Below are 19,799 nucleotides of genomic sequence, written 5' to 3' on the forward strand. Positions count from 1 at the left end.
TAAAAGAAGGAAAAAAATTCCTAAAAGCTTTAAAACACCTTGCAAAAATACTATTTTTTCTATTTCTTTCTTTGTATCTGTCATAAGGATTTGCATTATTGCTTTTAACAACCATGTCTTATCCCTGACTCCTTTTATTTTTATTTTTATTTTTATTTTTAAATATGAAATTCCAGAGATCCTCAGTAAGGACGCAATCAAGGTGACTATTCTGCTGGTCACCAAAATATGTAATACGGAGCTTACAACAAATATCTACTTGAAGCATAAGTGAACTAAATGCAATGTTCTGGATGAGGATTTAAGTACTGGAACTTGTACTGAAGATAGATCCTCATTTTCCATTATCAATATCAAGTTTTGGAAAAAACTTGAAAATATCAGTGCAGATTTCAACTCCTATACCAAAAGAAAATGAAGAAGAATACTGTTTCTGTCCTATGCACAACCTTTTTTTTTTTTTTTTTTTTTTTTTAATTGCAGCATTAACAGTAAAACAGAAGTGCTAGATCCATAGCTGGAATAAATCTATTGTTACTCCAGCAAAGATACGCAGCTTTCTACCTACCCAAGGATATAGGTAGGCAGTCTCAATTTCTGTACGTGTAATCACAGGCAGTTTTGCTTTAATTAGGTAGCTTGCCAATCATTTCATCATGTTTCCTTTTAAGAAAAAGCTGGAATATTATTTTCAAATTAATAAACATTTTAAAATGCAATTGAAAATTATTTCCAATTGCTGCCAACACATCACATGTAAATAAAAGTACTAGTAATCCAACAAGCTGGGGCTATATTTTTTAGTGTCTGCTCTGAAGAACTTTAATGAAATTCTTCTTCATTCTATTTAGTTTTAAATGCACCTGCCAGTCCATAGGCTCTTACTAACATTTATGGTCATATTTCTGATCTCTAAAATTTATGTATGTATGCTTTGGATAAAGTTGTGCATTCTGTATGCCACTGAAAGGATGCATTCCCTGGCTCAGTATTCTGATATAAAAAAATGTGTCATGTAGAAGTCTGGGTAAGTGTGCAGTTTCAAACTTATTTCATACGTTGCAGTGGAGTAATAAGTTGGCTTTTTCTTGTTCTGGTGCTATATCAATTCCTTATCTGCACCCTATACACACAGAGAAGATAAAAGAAAAAACAGAACACTGCTTTGGTATTTGAAGGGTAGAAAGGTTCTCATCAAATACTGATTCAAAATCAGTTTCTTTTATGTATAAAACACATTTAAAGAAGTATTATTTTGTTAAGACTGTTGTCCTGTGTCTGCAGCAATTAAGTATTACTCAGAGCAAGACAAATTCTACATATTTCAGTAGGAAATTTGTTTGAAGTCTCCAAGATTAAGGTTTTAAGTACAACTACTGTGGATTGTCCACTCTTTTCCACATCTTTCCAAATAGTCCATTGCCACATCCTTCCACATCTTCCTAAAAGCCTTCCTTTATGCTGTTTCTCCTACTTCTCCTATTCGGTACAGACAGAAGTTACATTCAGGACACAGATGGACGGAGATAAAGCAGGCCTGAGCAAAAGCGAACAGAACATACTGTCTCCTGCTGGTTTTACAGAATATACTCCAACTGTACTAACTTTTTCTACTGAGTGCCCAGGCATTCCCGAGGGTTACTGCAACCAGAGGGGAGTTCCTGGCAGGACATATCAAAAGATAAAATGCCTGGATGAAAGGGATGGAAGGGCCAGCTCTACAAGAGGACCACAGAACCTCAGTGTCCTGTTGTTTCTCTGCAGCTCCCCTCCTCCAGCATCTTCAGGGACCCAACTCCAACAAAATGATTTAAAATAATCTCTACTGAGAACTCCATATGGAATTTTTAAATGAAAAGTGACCTCCTCCAGCATTTTGTGCTGGTGGATACATTCCAGAACATTTTAATTTCTGTAATGATCCTTCAGTAACTAATTTATTTAATTAAAATAATGCACCAGTATTTTGAATATGATGTCATATCACAATGTATTTGTCAGTAAGAGGAAGATTTTACTAGAAATCAAATAAATAGCACATACTATATTACTTGTTACTTATATCACTAAAAGTAATGTTTCATGTGGACAACATTCTACATTATATTTACTTTTGCGGATGTGTTTTATAAGCAGTTTCACAATCCTCCCTTGTCCTTTGTACAGATTTTGCTAACAGCTATTGATTGACTACTTAAAAGTAAATAGTAAAATTTAGCTGAGCATGGGCTTGACAAATGGCATGGTCTCAGTGACTATAAAAGCAACCATAAATAAAGTTATTTCTAATTCGGTTTATTTAAGTGTATGTTTTGTAATTATAGGATAAGAGAGGAAAGACAGCAATCGCAAAGGTGAATTCCTGCAGTGGCACATGATTAACAATAATTTTCACGATAATCTTTACTGAAACAATTATACAGTTGAGAAAAAAGAAAAAAAAAAGAAGAAGAACCAGGGAAGACCTGTTAGGTTGGAATCCAAGTACCATATCAGTAGTGCTTTGTAACCTGGGAAAAGGAGGCAGAAGAGCTTTATGCCATCTGTTCAATTCCATCCCTAATCCGCGGGTTGCCTTATGGTTACCTTAAATTAAGGCAGTAGACACTGACTTTCCAGGACCTGCTGCATTGGCCAGGATCTCTGAAGATTTCTCTGCTCAAACTCTTGAAGCCTTCCACTGTCAGGAAAGGTGGCAGACGGCAGAGATAAGTACTTCTACCCTGCTGAAACAGGTGACTGCTAAGTCACCTGTTTAGCAAATTGCAAAAGGAGCGGCCTAGGCTAGAGACCTGGCTTTTGAGAAAGTTTATTCCATGCAATATAAAAATAAACAGTTCTCAAATATTTTATCCAGACCAGTTTCTAAATAAGTCAGATAATGTATTTCTAGAATTTCCTAGGATGTATTTCCATAATCTAAACATATTTAGCTGTTAAGCAAACAAACAAACAAAAATCCCACAAAACAAAACCCAAATCCAATAAAACAAATAAACAAAAAAAAAAAGAAAAAAAAAACAACTAACAAAACCCACCTTAGTGGAGTCCTGTTTAGCTGTATTTCAGAGTAATAAGTAACAGTCTTACACTTCTTAAACATTCTTCTCAATGCTTCCTTCTATTTCTCTTTCAAATTTACTTTCTCTTTGCAAGTGAAGAAGCAATGTAACTATATGAGAAAATGACAAAATTCTATCACTTTTGCATTTTAACTTTCCTTGCTGAATAATAGATGCCTTTTTCATACTTTGAAATATTTTCAAGATACATGGAACTTTAAAGTCTAGGACACTATTCAGTGTTTACTGGCAGATCCCAGAATTGCCTCTTTGCAATTTAAAACTTATGTGGAAACAATGTAATACAAACATGGTTGATGGCAGAACATAACCCTAAAAACTACATTTTTTATATATTTTAAAAATAATACTGATTCTGCATGTCTAAATTTAACTTGCCGTACTCATTAGTTAGTGAATTGCTAGTTATAATAATTAGTTATTCACTGAAGTTAGGTGCCGCAGGCACCTACCTTTACCACATGTTCATCGAGAAGACACAAATTTTCATTACCTGTATTAACTCATAAACTTACATTTTTTGATGGCAAAATCACTTTCCTTCTCTTTGAAACTTGCTTAGTAGAACAAGTATCTAGCAAATTCACAGCTTTTCTTGAAATTCTTAGAATAACAGGCTGTATTTCGAATGTCATCATTAAACTGATCTCATACTTTACATAAAACTGCATGACATTAAAATGTGCTGAAGTGTTCTCAGCTTTAGCTGCTGCTTTATCATTGTAAGACCGTACCTGACAGTTCAAATATACAGCTGGGCCCCATAAGTTTTATTTTGTCACACTGATGCTGGGTAACTTTTTGAAAATTATACCCTCCTGTCAAAGAAATAAAATATGATACTGTTGTATGATATAAATCTAATATAATTGAATGTTTTTTTCAGGTATTCATAAGTTATACGGCCAGACTAAACTTGTAAGAAAAGGACACTGTATTTCAGTCTTTACCACTCCAAGCTCTGTTTCAATATTTTACACACACGAACTCCTTTTCAAAGGTACTGGTCATCCGCATCCACAAACAGAACTATAAAGTGAGCACTTCGCAGACTGGGAAACTGGCCTAATAGTTTTCTTTCTAATACAACATTGAAATAACCAGGAACAATTACAAAATGTGACAACTTAACAATTCTTTAAGGACTGTATTAAGCAAACATGTCTCAGACTGGTCTTTTTTCTTTTCCACTTTATTTGGCTGCGAGGTACTTCAGGATATTTCGAACATTTCTATAACTGCAGTTATTGCCTATTACCAGGGGCTTACTTTTGGAAACATTACCCTACGAAAACTTTTTAAATTTCCATTTGAGCCCCATAATATGGTTGTTGAGAAGTTACTGTAATGCATATGGGAAACAAAAGGAGAAAAGGAAAATGTACTCTCACGTATGATATAATCTACAGCTAGACAAAGCAAGAATCAAGGAAAATAAAAATGTGCTTTCAGTGTCCATTAAGATGAAACATCTCAATTTACAGGAGTTTCCTGTCTGATTATAATAACACATACAAAATTAAATGCATAAATATTAATTTTATGTATCGCATAAGATAAAGGCAATGAAAAAATGTTTACATTTATGGTTGACTCATTAGTGTTTTATTATGTGAAACACTAGGAGGCATCAGTTGGGTAAAAAAAAGAGTTCTTTTTTTTTTTTTTTTTTAAATGGTAAGAAATTAACATAGAAGTAATCAGCTTGCAAGTTTCATATGTCCAAATGCTAAAGGCTGTACATTATAATTAAATTATGCAAATAGCCAAAACTCTCTGTTCTCACAGACATATCACAGACATAGTTAATAATACAGGGACAACATTTTATTTAACTGTTTTCAAACCAACCTACTGTGTTCACATGTGCAACACAAAGTATAGTTTTACTTCAATATTTAAAAAATAACAGAATAAACAAAGTAAGATGACTTACTTGTATGTTCCTCAATATTATACTTTTTGGTAAATCTGCAAAGAACTGACATCTTGTACGTACTCTCCTCTGCATGTAAGCTCTTAATAGGGTAAATGCTGCGAATTTAGTGTAGTCCCAGGCATTTTAAGAACTTTTAATTGCTATTTCAAGATATCATCTAGGCAAAAATGATTTTAAAAATCCCAGGACAATCATCTCCTACATTATATTTCCTCAGAGCAGTGAATAAACAGCGCTTTTAAAATTTCGTGTAACAATGCCACAAGTGGCTATACCTTTTAGGATCAAGTAATATAAAACCAGTAAGGTCAAAACTGAATTTTCCTTCCTTGAAATTGCATTAACAATGACTAAGCAAGAGAGTTATAGTTGTCTTATAGAATAATCAATTGAAATTGAAGTGTGTCTTGCCATGCTGCAGCAATCAGCCTTTATCTCTGCCCAATCAAAATGACATGTGAACTGCCTAATCCTTCTTTTGTAAGGCACATAAGACTTTGTTGTCACTGTTGGTTTTGTGAATCGCCTCTATAAGCTGGTCTGATTTCCTAAAGATGACAGATCCCAGTGAATAGACAAGCTCTACTGCACTGCAGTCAATGAGAGGGTGAGATTAAGGTGGAGGACTAAAGACAGTAGCTTTTAATCACCTGTCCACATGTAACATTGAGCACCAGTTCTGAGAAAATTACCTTAAAGCTGGACACAAGACCAAAACAATTCCTGTACTTACAGAAAACAGAAAATCAGGATTTTTTTTTAAAGTTTTTCTTTTGCACAACCAGTGCAAGAAACCTGAATTGTTCTTCTAAGCCTGTTTTGCTTCTGAAATAAGATGCAAAACTGTATTTTAAGACTTTTCAAATACCAGCATACTATCCTCACTCTTAAGGCTAAAGTCTTCTAGCTGTTTGCAATCACACAGATAATTTTTTGCATATTATGTCTAAGTTGCTACAGAGCCTAAGTATGGGCATAGAAAAATTTCCCTGTTGAAATCAAATAGCAAGATTTTAAAAGCTCAAAATACATCACAAATATAACTGCTTTGCTTATTCTTCAAAATGCTGAGGGAGAGAGTATAAACTTCAAATTATACAACATCTATATATGCTCATCTTTATAATCTGTGTTTTCAAAAGAACACCATCACATTATATATGATTTTTGGATAATGTGTGTAATTTAGAATAATGATGTCCAACAGGTAAAAATGGAGTATACATATCAAAAAAAAAAAAAAAAAGCTTGTTCTTTCAAACACCTAATACTTGCTCATGACTGCTAGCTCAATGAGATGTAGAAATACTACTTAGCTGTCTCTGAAGATGAACTGAACTATTTTGCTGAACAAGAAATTAACCTGCGATTGAGAAAAGTAAAATTAAAATAAATGAAGATGGGAGAAGTATTCAATTCATAACTGTTGTTTAATTCCTAAGCTTCTATAAAGATACATTTATCTACTAAATAATGAGTTATCAAAATCTTTCAGAGGTAAACTTTTGGAAAAAGCTTAAGAAAGCTTCATTTTCTTTGTCTGCAATGCTTTAGATGTCTCAGAAAGCACAGCTGTTTAAGATAAGTATCTGTATCTGTTTTTTTAAATATACATGTTGCAGGCATACAAATAAAGAGAGGTATTAAAAAAATTTAAAATTTCAAGAACATTTTTCTGACCCTGTCATTAAAGAAAATTCACAGTAGGAAAGTATTCATGTGAATTTTCTTTTGACACTCCAATATTAGAAGCTGAGAAACATAATTCTAAAATATTTAATCTCACACACATCATTTAATACCAGTTTGTATAAGGCTCTTAAGACTAAGTTTCTTTTTTTCTTGGTCAAGTAAACTTAAGAGGATACAAACATATCTGATTCCCAGATTCATTTATAGGACATCAAAAGTGGCATTCTTTTCACCTTTTTCCAAAGAGAGCTATGGGACAGGCAAGAGTTTTAAGTATTTTAGGGACCTGACCCTGCAAATTATTTTTTATGTGACTTCTTCATTTTCACACGAGTTGTTTCAGCATCATCAGTGGGACAAGCTGTGTTAAGTACTTTTTGCAGGAAAGGTTTTCATAGTCAGGTCCCCAAATTACCTTCTGACACTAGCTATGTAAGGTATATCAGTAAATATATATAAAAACAAGTTTTTAAACTAAAAGGATGTGTACTACGAGGAACATGGAAACCCCAAATTAAGTGCCATTCACTCAAATTCGTCCCCAAAGAAATTTTCCATTACTTCCAAAGGGACTTAGGAGTTAGCAGAGACTTCAGTATTAGACCCAATATGAACTATGTATTCATTAATATAGAAAGAATAATATAATAGGGGTTTTAATAAAATTGGTAAGGGCAGAAACTCTTGTGATTATTTTTTTCTGACTTGGAGTTAGGGTCCTAAAATCATGCAACAAAAATAATTTACGAAATAACGAATCCCAAAGTGGCCAATTGCCTTAGTGTTTGAACTGGAAGTCAGTGTGTAATACAGAGGTTAAAACTGGTTCACAGGTGGTTTTATTTCCATGCCCTGCCAAGCCTCTAGGGATCAGAGTTATTATACTCTATATTAACACCAGTTTTCAACCACAATACCCTGGAAAATGCCAGTAAAAAAGAAAACTAGTCACATTTGCATCTAAAATATTTGGTTTATCATCCGTCTTGTAGTTCTTTTAAAGTAAAAATATGAAACTAGGACATTTGCCATTAAGCTCATCGTCGCATATGTGCTAGGAAAATGCATTCTGTGTCAAGACAATTATTTTCTGATCACCAGTAAAACATAGGCAAAGTGTATTTCTCTGCTAATTCTCTTAAATCTTTTTTTCTTAAGTTGTGTATAACACTGTTTGATTTTAGGATACAGGTATTTGCTAATAATAATAATTACAAACAATAAAGAAAATAGAACTCTTCTAACTCTTCTATAACAGACAATGCTTAGGTTCCCACAATAATTCATTAAGTTTTGTTTGGATTTTTTTTTTTTCCTTGAAAAAAGTAATGATTAGTTTATACTTGCTTTGCTTTTCAGGCTGACAGAAGGTCACACTAAGTTTCATGGAAAATGCTAAGTATTACAGTTACATAACGCACCAATAGTCTTACAAGTCTCTCATTTACATTAAACTTTATCTTAGCCTATAAGTAACTGTACATCAACTAACATAGCTAGTTTTGTGACCCTCTTGTATTCAAAAATATAAGGATTACTGAAAGTACTATGTAAAGACTAAAACATACTATTCCCAAAGAGGTTCGTTGCCTATGACTTAAGTTCCCACATCGATGCAAGGGGTCTCTCCATCTCAAACTTAAGTACTCACAGGAAAGATGCACAAAGTTAAACAGTTGCAAGCATCCATTACCTAAACTCAAGAACTGAAGAGCCTATGATTCAATGAAGTTCAAGAGCGTTTCCCTCAAACTGGATTGTTTCCTTAGTCTGAAAAGCCAGGGTGCAAGCACTGCAAGGTCATAGCATTTGGTGAACTATTAAAACAAACCAAGCTTCAAACACTTCACAGTATCAAACATACAAACAACATAAACTAACTTAATCAAAGTTATGACACAGACAAAGACAAGTCTGCAGTAATTTGAATAGCTAGTGATTTAACTACGTTACTTGTCTGAAAAGTTACTTGTAAGCAATTGACAGAAAAATCATACTCTCAGAAAGTCTGCAGGCAACCTCAGTCCCAGTTCGCATGCACTGACTGACACGTTCTTCAAAGGCAACAGCAAACGTACGTAGGGCTTCTGCCCTATGCCCACTCTATTTTATTCCAACGCTGAATTTCACATGTACTTACATGATAAACATTTAGCTGTTTGGGTGATCAGACTAGTCCTGGAGATATTTTCCTTTCATAGGAAAAAGCAAAAATCCCCTTACTTCTTCCAGCCTTAAATATTCGCCACCTGGTTCAACATGCAGCCTCCTTGAATCACACACACAACCTTCAAAGTCAATCCAATAAGCAGCCAGAAGACGTCTGGGGTGTGTGTGTGTGTGTGTGTGCGCGTGTGCGTGTGCGCGCGTGTGTGCGTGTGTGCAGCGTGGAGGAGGAGAAAGTGGCTGAGCTGCTGGTCGGATTAAAAGTAACCGGACTCGTCCCGAGAGCGTCCAGGAAGGAAGTGACAGCAGGCGAATGGGAAAAGCCGAGCAGCTCACAGCCTTTGTAACATCGCGGAGGGGAAGGGGGAGGCAAGGAAGGGATTCAAACTACACGCCTGACGAGGTGTCTGTCCTTGTCTGCTTCTCTCCCTCTTCCTCCCTTTTCTTTTCCTTCTCCGCGTCTCTATTTCTCTCTCTCTCCCACAATCCCAAACGAATGACTCTCTCCTCCCGAGCTGGAGAAATAATCAGTTTCACTCTTGCAAAAAGGGGGCGGGATCAGATCCCGAAAGCGTTTTAATAAAACAAACATAGAGCAGCGGCAGCAGCTCCTTTCCTTGCCCCTCTAGTCTAAACTAGATTGATAAATTACTCCACTACACTACTTTAATTATGTATATGGTATGCAGAATAAATCACTGAACATCAGCACCTCAATCAAGCACTTTTTAAATGATAATTGCATCTTGGGCGAATCAATCTTTCCATTCCTGACATTTTGCTAATTTTAGTTTTACGGTGGGGGTAATGGCATATGCCACACGCAAACCTAATGACAATCCTTTATTATACCGCGCCACGACAACGCGGCGAGCCGGTGCATATTTTCCCCCTTCTGGCGAGGTACAGTAGCGTGAGGGCGCAGATCTCTGCGAGGAACCAGGGGGGGAAGAACACATCCCGGGGCCGCTCCGACAGCGGCAGCGCAAACGCTGCGCACGCCGAGTTTGCGGCGAGCCAGGCGAGGGTCTGGGAACAAACCCCCCCGGCACGTCCGAGCCCTGCGAGCGGGCAGGGACAGTGGTGCGAGGCCGGCGGAGAGCTTTTCGGGAGGGGACGGCGCTGTCGGGGGGGCAGCAGAGCCTCATCCATCGCCGCTGTCACCAGCCGGCTCCTACAGCGCCCCGGGGACGCCGCTTTGCGCACCCGCTGCGCTTCGTGTCCCGTCCCCTGCTCCTTGCCTGCGGGGGCTCCTTCTCCGGAGCCCTCTGTCTGCAAAGCCACACAAAACTCCTTGGGCTCCGCACCCGGCCGCTGGGGACCGGACCCCCGGGCGCGGAGCTGAAGCGTTGGCGAAGTCTGGGGCAGCATCCCGCAGCCTTAAAACCCCGCTCGCCCCCCGTGCCCCGGCCCAAATCACAGCCGGCTCTCGGGATGGTCTCTGCTCAGACTGATCCACGGCCGTGCACGCCGTATAAAAGGGCAGGACGTTTTTTTTAATATAGGTGCATTTCGTCTTAAAACCAGGGCTGTGCTGTATGTGAGCTTGAATCCAAATCAGGCGTGTGTAATACTTTGCGAGTAAAACTGGACTTTGCAGATACTTGCTTTTATTTTCATGTAGATAGCCAACTTCTACAACCCTATGAGAGCAGCAGGGGAGTTTATAAAGGCACAGACCATTATTTTTATGATAGATTACGGTACTGGAAATAGGAACAGCATGCATGATAAAAGTAAAACACTGAATTCAAACAGCAGTGATAAATATATGTTTGGTTTGTTTTAATACAAGTTCTTCGTCTTGCAGTGTTTTCCCCTATAAACATCTCATTGGGCCACTGACCTACTTTGGAAGCTCCATATTTGACAGTGAATAAATGTCTTCTAAATTCTACTGTACTTCTTAAAACACGGATGCGCAAAGCACGGGCAGAGCAAAACAAAGCTCTAACAAGCACTCTGCAATCGTTCTCAGCTCAGATCCCTGGAGACCTGACCTCCACTGACTACAGGTCTCATGGTGCCCTAAATCTCCTGAGGAGATTTAGACATGGAGAATGGACAACTCTTAACCGGCAGACAGTTACGTGGCATAAAATACCCCACAAGAGCAGTGCCGATGTTCCTTGAACCACCCACCAGGCAGCCAGACATCAGCCAAACGCCTTGCGTACGGAGGTGAGAGGCACAGAAGCATGGCAGGGTCAGCAGTGGAGCTGAAGTAACACTGGGGAATTTAAACTTTCTCAGCCACAGGTCTGGTATGAAGCACAGCAGAAGAGGAATATGGAATAGTTACAGGGGTTACATCGCCTTGCTATGCCCCTTCTGCAGGCAATTTTGGTCTCCCGGCATGGCACCCAACTTTACAGTAATATTCATATTTTCTTAGCGGCAAAAATAGAAAACTGTGTTAAGACTTCACACTTTTGTGCTCTAATTGAAAATGACTGTCATCTGCTTTATTTTGTGCAGGATATGTAAGTTTTCAGGTTTCTGGCTAGTTGATAACACAGCCCTTCAAGTGGCAAGACAGAACTTGAGTACTATCATGTCCTGAAAGCAATTATCAGAGTAGGCAAGTATTTCAGAAAATAAAATATACAGCAGCTTAGCACATTTACTACACCTCCATGTGGGCACTGGTGGCTTTATCTTTAAATAGTTGTGACCTTCACATATCGGGAATATCTTTAAGCCGTGCCAAGTTTTTGTCATGAGTACAATTCATCAAATGCATGTAAAGGACACCTCGATTTTTAAAACAGGGCTCAGATGCTAGATGGACAAACAGATATCAGGAAAGGGATCGTGCTTTCTCACTCATATCAGGGTTAGATAAGACATAAATTTGTGCAATGTCTTTTGAAGTATTTAGGATATTTTTTTCTATTTTGTTGTATTTAATTTTAAAATCTGGAGTAATTTCAAACAGTGAAAAACCTTTGTTCTGGTGTCTATACTTGTACTGATGCTCCACAACTGCATCCTTTTCAGATTTCTGGCAGGAGACTCAAATCCACTCTTTCTGCTGTTGACAGGTTGTGTGTAGGTCTGCTGACAATTTTTTTTTCCCCTCAATCCACCACCTGAGGCATTCACTGTCTTAAACAACGACACATCAGTCAAAATGCAATAATTATAAAATCAGACCTCCAAAGTCTTACCAAAGAGTGAAACGAGCCCAAGTATCTCTTTCCTTTACAAGTATGATTATCTCAAGGTGGGCTTAGAAAACACTCCTTTGAAGATGATTATCAAAGTCCATTTTTGTTCTTTTGTGGCTGCTGAACATACCTTTCCCTTAGGAGAAATGAGATTGCCAGCTAACATCTTTTAATGGCGTTTAAACTGAAAAGAGGTAAGGTTACTATGAAATGATCCACCTCCTTTGCATCTTAACCCTGGGGTGGCTTGGTTTCTATTTTCCGTTTAAAGTTCTGCTCAACCCCACTCCACTCCACGCCTCGCTCTCTTCCACCACCTCCCTATCTTGTAAGAGCAACACAGTATAACACTTCTTCCCATGTCTGGCTGCTTTTAAACTTGGCCCACGCTGGGTGCAGCGCTTGAAGTGAGCTTTACAAAATTATTTTAAAGTGAGCTGGGGCGGTTGCCACAGCAACCCACCCTGAGAGAAATTGAAGCTATAGATTAATCTACCCCACAAGATTATTCAACAGTACTGTATTTGTTCTTCGTTCATTCAGAATATTCCCTCAATCCATACTCTTTTATAATGAACAAAAGATATAAACTCGGATAATTTCAAGGATACATATTCCAGGAGCACAATTTAAATGCTTTGCAAACCACGGTACAGAGCTGAAACGTACATGTTTCTTTGCAAAATCATCTAATTGCAAAAAATATTTGCAAGGTAGGCACAGCTGACACATGAACTTTAAATAAAATGGCATGCCATTACTAAAATGGTGTTGTATACATCAAGCAATGATTACAGAAAGCCTTTGTCACAGGTGTACCTGTAAGAACATAATACAGCAGAGCTTGCTCTCCAGGCTTTGCTTTTAACATTAAATCTGAAAACAATAAATAGTATTTTGTAATATCAAATGCAATAAATATTAAACACTCACCACATACACCCTCTTTATTGTCAAAATCATCCGCCTCCAATGCTTTACTTAATCTTTTCCATAGTAGTTACTTCACAGTTTACAATTCGTGTTCGGCACCTTGGATGTTTAAAAGCACAAAAGTAGTGTATTATTAAAATGCAAACCCATAGTACTTAAATATATTTAAACAGACTTATGAAACAATTTCTATAAAAAGAATACGAGCCTTCACCGATGTGCACTTAGGACTAAAAGGAGTATCACTTGTAAGTAACTTGAAGTTTTCAGCTGTCATAAACTCCATCTGAATCCTACCTCAGGGATGCTGCGCTACCCATAAGATTACGAAAGCATTGATCTTGGACCCTACTAATCCTCCAGCAGGTACTTAGACAATAATTTATGCGCTGATATACACTTTGAAAAGAAGTAGTTGTCCCATTGTTTAATAAAGGCCAACTGAAAACACGCCGAGATGTTAAAGCGCAGGCTATTAATTCCTTCCCTGTTACCCACAGCTGCGTGCTGTGCCGCTGACCCACAACGTACCCCCTGCGGGAACGCAACACCCGGCACCCCAACGGTGGCTTTTCAACAGAAACGCCCGTTTTTGGACAACGTGGGCGTGATTGCGTGCGGGCAGGGGGGCGCCTGAGCCCGCAGCAAACACGGCTCCACGGCGCGCATCGGGGCAGCGGCGGCCGCGTTCCCACCCCATCCCAGTCCCCTGGGCGCGTTTGGCCGGTACCCTCCTAAAGTTGGGCGTTTATTTACCCTCCTAATGAGCGAGGAGGCGGTGCTGGGTCCCCGCTGCCCCGCCGGAGGGCGCCGTGCTGTGTGTGTGTGTGTGTGTGTCTGTGTGTCTGTGTCTGTGTGTCTGTCTGTGTGTCTGTGTCTGTGTGTGTCTGTGTGTGTCTGTGTGTGTCTGTGCGAGTGTGTACATGTGCATTTCTGATCCTGGAAGGCTCCCTGGCCCTTGCACCCTTTATTTTACCCTGGAGTAAAACTGCTGGCCTCCGTGGCGAGCTTGGAGGTGGCCTCATCAGCATCATTATCTCATTATCTATGACTTCCCAGGCTGTCAGAAAGTTTTTTTTTTTTTTTTTAATTCCCCCTTTTTACGAAAAGCGGGATTTGTTTTCGTGGCATTTTCCCCTTGATGGTATTTTCAAGGGCCTTAGTGGGGAAGAGACTGATTGCAGAGGGGAAAAGGCTGCCAAATGCACTAAGTCAACAATGAAAAGGGGGATCGTTTGTTTTGTTAAATTGATCCAGTTCTAATAATCTGAAGTGTTTCATTATTACAAAAGGCAGTTTCTGAGGCTGTAGCTTGCCAGTTGATATTGTCCTTTAACTACCTCACAAACAGTTGTCCAAAGATTATTTTTATCTGTGAATTTTTTACTGTAGTGTTTGCTTTGTTTCTTTTTTAACAGTGTTTTAAAACTAGAGATAAAGGGAAACTTCTTTGTAGACAAATACACTTTCTTTCAAAGATTAGATATTACTAAAATTGTCCTGAAAGTGTAAAAATAGCATTATTACATTGTGAATGACAACACAGACTAATATTGGACAGCAGAGATCTGGAGCTAGTGATAGCCAGTCTTTCAGTTTGCCACACATACTTTTTAGAAATAGGCTTAAGGCATGTCACTTCTTTGAAAATGAGGCTGTATTTGCATCCAAAGGAGTTAACAACTTTATGGAAAAGTTAAATATAGTGTTTTATGTGGAACTGGGATGCTGTAGGACTTAAGCACCAGATCCAAACTCCCCTGAAGTCTGTTGAAATCCAATGCATGCTGATGGGTTTTAGATGAGACCCTAAAATGGAAGCTCAGGCCCACATCAGCAGTCACCCAGATCCTATTCCTGCCTCAGACTTAATCTTTGGAAATGATGGAACTCCAATTCCTGTACCGGGCACTGCCTCTCTGTAAGGTATTCAAATGTTCTCATCATCCTATGGCAGCATTCCACCAAATGTATAAAGTTTATATATATACATATGTATTTTAGGGGGACAACAGTTGTAGTCAATGAGCTTACTTAAGTGTAGCTAAAGGAAGAATTTAACCTACTAACCTTTCCCCTGTTAGGGACTTCAAAAATGTGAGTCTAGACTTGCATGGAAGAAATGTATCAAGCGTCTTGAAGTTCTTCAGTGTTAGCCAGACGTAGGCGAGCAAAACTTTTGTCTCAGGCAAACCAAAAAGCTCAGTAACAAGTTTCAACTTTTATTTTTTTTTCAGAAATATCTTCTGACATAAAGTTAATTAGGTGAAATTTCAAGCTAAATGGGCTTTTTTCCTAAGCAAAAATATAAAAATAGTTTAAATATGAGCTTAGAGTGGAAATTTGGAATCACTTCCCCATCTTAATAGGGTTTAAGTACAGGAATGTATTTGAAGAACAATTTTGGAAATGTTGTCACTTTGCATGAACTGCTGTTCATCAGTCTGATTATTCTGCATCTTCATATGCCTCAGAAACATTAGATTTTTTTTTTTTTTTTTAACAAGACATTTGGTGGGAATGTAATTCATATGGTTTAATACAACTGTGACTGAAGTCTACCTAGATTAGGAAAAAGCCTCCCCCACCAAGAGATGCAGTATCCTTGCTGTCGCTAAAGGCAAACGGTACACCAAGGAGACGTGCCGTGCTTTGGTGGGTCTTTGTCCTGAACCAAACAGAGATGGACCTGGAGCAGCTGTAGGATGCTTTAATGTGCTGTTGGGATCAGGTAGGTTGCTGCCAACTGCAAAGGACACCAAGAGTCCCTATTGCTAAACTTCCCCATCTATCTTTTGGTATCACACTCAACCTCTAGGCTTGATGAACTGGAAGATAAATTTGTGTTTCATTTTTAATATATGCGGTAGTAGATGGTTTAAACCTCTTCACCATTAGCTGAGTTAAAAGAAGTTTCTGCTAGGACAATTCCCCCTATCTCTCTCTAAGAAGAAAGGTTCCTGAAAAATAAGCTTCAGAACTAGCATTGTAAGAAATGGTTGTAACTGCCTTTTTTTCGTTCCTACTACCACATTTATTTGCCCACGTGATTGCCCCCAGTGGAATACATAGAATCTTCCTTTGATCTCCCTTCATTTTGGGAAACAGGGTGGGGGGAAGGATTTTTTTTTTTTTCAGCTGTGTATTCCCTATCCTTTCATGAAATGGTTTTGCCTAAGGTATTGTGATATTTTCAGGTATTTTGCCAAAAATCCCCCAACCCAAAACAAAAAATATGATTGCACCCCCTTACTAATTGTGTGATACTCAAGCATTTGTCTATCTGGCACTGCATGATGATGCGATACAGAAGCAGACAGCCATAGATGGCTAGAAAATGCTTAATTAAGTATTCTGCAGCTGCTACAAATTAGATCAGCATCTGCATCTGTGTAGACAATGAAATTCATGATACTTTTGAGGGCCAAGCAAAGTAGAGATTTGTTTTGGATAGGCCCCCTAGCCACAATTCAAACAAAATTCAAATCAAACCTGTTCTAAGTATAGGAAAACAGTGGTCAACTCCATCTCCTGTTGCTGAAGGCCACTATGGTTCTTCGTCCTGGCTTCAGATGCAGATTCCAACATACCACAAGAAAGGCTGCTGTTATGGCATTCCTAGCTAGAAGAGGAAATGCCTTTTTAAAAAAATAACATATATATATTTTATTTTTTTGAGAAGCAAAATTCTCAGGAGTTGTCTAGAGTAGACTGAGATATATTTCAAATAAGCACCCAGATTTTTGGACGTTTCTCTGAGAATTTGCATCTATTGCAAATTGCTTACCGCTTTCTGTAACTGAAGCTTGAGTAAATGATATGCAAATTTAAAAGGTCAATCATCCTGTCTGTTTTAACAGAGTATGCTGTATGATATTTGCAGCACAAATTGAGTATAGCACAGAAAAGCAATAGATTAGTGTATGGAATGAGGTAATAAAGATAACGCAGATATCAAGAGGTAATATGTTAGTTTGTGGATATTTTGAGAAAATATACTTTTTATTTTGCTTGTAAAAGTCCTCACTACTAAGTTCTGTTTTTGTTTTGCATTTGAGCAGCTCCAGACGCAAGAGTTGGTCTATAAATGCATCTTCTAAGCGTTTTCTAAGTGCTGCTGTAATACTAATATTTCTATTATCAAAACAGTAATTAATATGAAATTTTATTAGTTGTTTTAGAGAGACCATTTGAAAGTTGACAGCTCTTGTTGATATGTGAGGAAGAACTTGTAACCTCCATGGCTGTAAAATGTAATTGCACAATAGTTGGGTCAACCTTTAGATGTGCTTGTGCCACTTGTGTTAGTCTATATTAAAACTTCCATGAGCCTCTAGCTGTGATGTCATTGGTTATAACTCTTCCCATGGAAGCACTTTAAATACTGAGGTTAAAAGGAAACTAAGCCTCAGAGGTCGTGTTTGGATATGTACTTTGGTTTAGATGTATTTCATCTGAAGTTATTGTTGCTGTCGCATGATCTAGTTTGAGCATCTCTGCACAGCTCCTGGATGATATGGACAGGTTTAAGTTCCCAGTTCTGGCCTGTTATGTTCTGCAAGCCTATGCCAATCAGCCCAGCTACACCTGGTTTCAACAATAATTTTATGGGCAGCTACACTGACATGGTTAAAGGAGAGGAAACCTAGCTACTAAATCGAGAAAATTTCTGAACTTGGCGGTTGCTGTATTTGTCAGCCAAGTACAGACCATATAGAGTCAACGTCCTTCGATTTTTTAATTAGTCAGTTAATTTCCAGTCATATATATATATTGAAATCTTTTGAACTGACCCATCAGCTGTGTCACTACCCCCCTCCATTGTTGAACTCTTAATAAAAAGTTAAATGTTTCGATTCTGGTGGCACAAGCTGTTGTCCTTATGCTTGGTATCTACAGGAGCCTGTATGGCCCCTTTTCTCCAGTACCTCCAGACATGACTTTGTTGTCCTCTTGGTGGTGACACAGATAAGGAGTAAGGCCTGGAAAATATGAGTGTGTTTGGAAGGGAATTAGGAGTGTTTTTTTTTTATATAAATGAGAGTGGAGGTTCTTTGGGGGTCCAGGTATTTAGAAGCAGTGAAGATGGGGAAAAGGGCATGTGGGTGTAAATACTTTCAGCAGGACTATCACTAAGCAGGATAGACAGATTAAGAATTTCTGGATTGAAGTGAGATTCAATGAGTAGTTCCTGCATCCTTTTTGTGGATCAAACCCAGCACTTCTCAAATGATTTGCAGAATAGTTTCTCTCAGGAATGGAGGGACAAATGCTTCTTTGCTCAAAGTGGGAAACTGTTCCCTCATGTTTCTTGGCCAGAATACAAATCAAAATCTCATTTCAGTGAGGTTGTGTGTGCCTGAGATCTAAATGCTATCAAAAGCATAGTGGTTGAAGAGTGAGTGGCTAATGAAGTCAGACAGTGCAAGGACACATAATTAAATGGGTAGCCATGTCATTCCATGGGTAGGGACTATCTCCCAATACGCAAGTAGATTATTTCACAACCTCTTCTATTTTTCTCAGCATTGATAGACTCTTCATTAGCTTTTATAATTATTGCGCATGATATTAATTTGTTGTTACCAAACATTTTTCTACATAATTTCAAACACAGGAGATGGACTGATACTGGGGAAAAGGCTATTTGTGTATACTTATATTGGATACACTTTCTTTTGCTGTCTTATGCCAGCACATAAGACAGCAAAGGCAAAAAAAAGGAGAATGCTGCACATACCTATAGCACAAATCATACGAACCATTGATTTTGTATACTTCTGTATTATTGTTGGTATAGCAATGAAAGAAAGTAGAGAGAGAGAGAAAAATTACTGGGGGAGAGCATTTTTCCTTTTTTTTTTTTTTTTTTTTTGTTAAGAACAAATACAGAAAGGTTTGTTTTGCTGAATTACTGGTTAACTGCTGGGTATTATACTAATCACCTTTTAATTTTTTGCCTTGATAGATGCTGTCATGTTTCAAGGTACAGCACATTGGGTACATTAACATTAGGTTGAGCTTCATATACTGCAAGCACAGCTTTTAAGTATGTATGTAGTACTAGCATTACTATACATATATATATTTATATTAATGAACAAAGCAGTAATTTCTGTTTCACTCATTCTGTGCAGTTATTTTACATGCTTCCAGCAAACTGATATGCCCTAGCTTAAATCTATATGTTTATCTTTGTAAGCTGTATTTATTGAACTTGATTTAGAACCCAGTGTGTGTAGAGTTGCATAGTGCTTCTGTCTTTTTTGAAAATTTCTTTAATGGTACTTCCAGAACTTGCTACATAATGCTAGTTGCTTTCAAAGGAACAAAATCTGATTTAACCATGAAATAAATTGGCTCTGCTTGCACTGGAGAAGAAAACTCAGTTAAGGGTCTATGCATCTGTATGTTTCAACAAGGGGCAGGTTTCAAGGCCAGCCCACATTACCCTGTGCAGGGTGAACTGGGATGAAATGGGATAGCAGGGAGGAGCTGTGAGCAGCCCTGGGGAGTGGCATGGGGATGCCGGGGGTGTCTCCATGTGTCCCACAGAGGCCACAGAAGGGTGCAGGGGTGGGCCAGCTGGCAGCCGCTGGAGCAGCCTCAGAGTTTGTGAGGCAGCCAGGGGAGGCAGCGGCTGCTCGCGTTGCTCCTGGACTGGCAAGGAGGAGAGTTCCCTTCTCCATTGCTCCCTAATGTGCCTCTGTACCTCTGACTTTCAGGGAGACGCCGTGCAGAATGATTACCAATGGATTTTTGAACAAAAAGTGAGTTAATAAAAGGCCATGAGAAAGTTGTATACATTTGTAGAAT

At 38.4% G+C, this 19,799-nt stretch overlaps 1 protein-coding gene and 1 long non-coding RNA gene across 2 annotated transcripts in view; both read right to left on the reverse strand.

The window, feature by feature from the left end:
• The window catches only part of MEF2C (myocyte enhancer factor 2C), a 96,466-nt gene extending 87,039 nt beyond the window's left edge, over positions 1–9,427 (reverse strand). Inside the window, exon 1 of the mRNA XM_040540314.1 lies at positions 8,855–9,427. The gene's annotated coding sequence lies outside the window, so the exon portion shown is untranslated. The remainder of the gene's footprint in view (positions 1–8,854) is intronic.
• Positions 9,428–10,476: 1,049 nt separating this feature from the next.
• On the reverse strand, positions 10,477–13,723 carry LOC121061458. Its single transcript, XR_005815094.1, has 3 exons — positions 13,198–13,723; positions 12,984–13,082; positions 10,477–11,988 (listed from the first exon to the last, which is right to left on the reverse strand). It is a non-coding gene; the product is annotated as an uncharacterized LOC121061458 (long non-coding RNA).
• Positions 13,724–19,799: the final 6,076 nt, after the last annotated feature.

This window comes from Cygnus olor, chromosome Z (genome assembly GCF_009769625.2).
Source record: "Cygnus olor isolate bCygOlo1 chromosome Z, bCygOlo1.pri.v2, whole genome shotgun sequence".
Lineage (NCBI taxonomy): Eukaryota > Metazoa > Chordata > Aves > Anseriformes > Anatidae > Cygnus > Cygnus olor.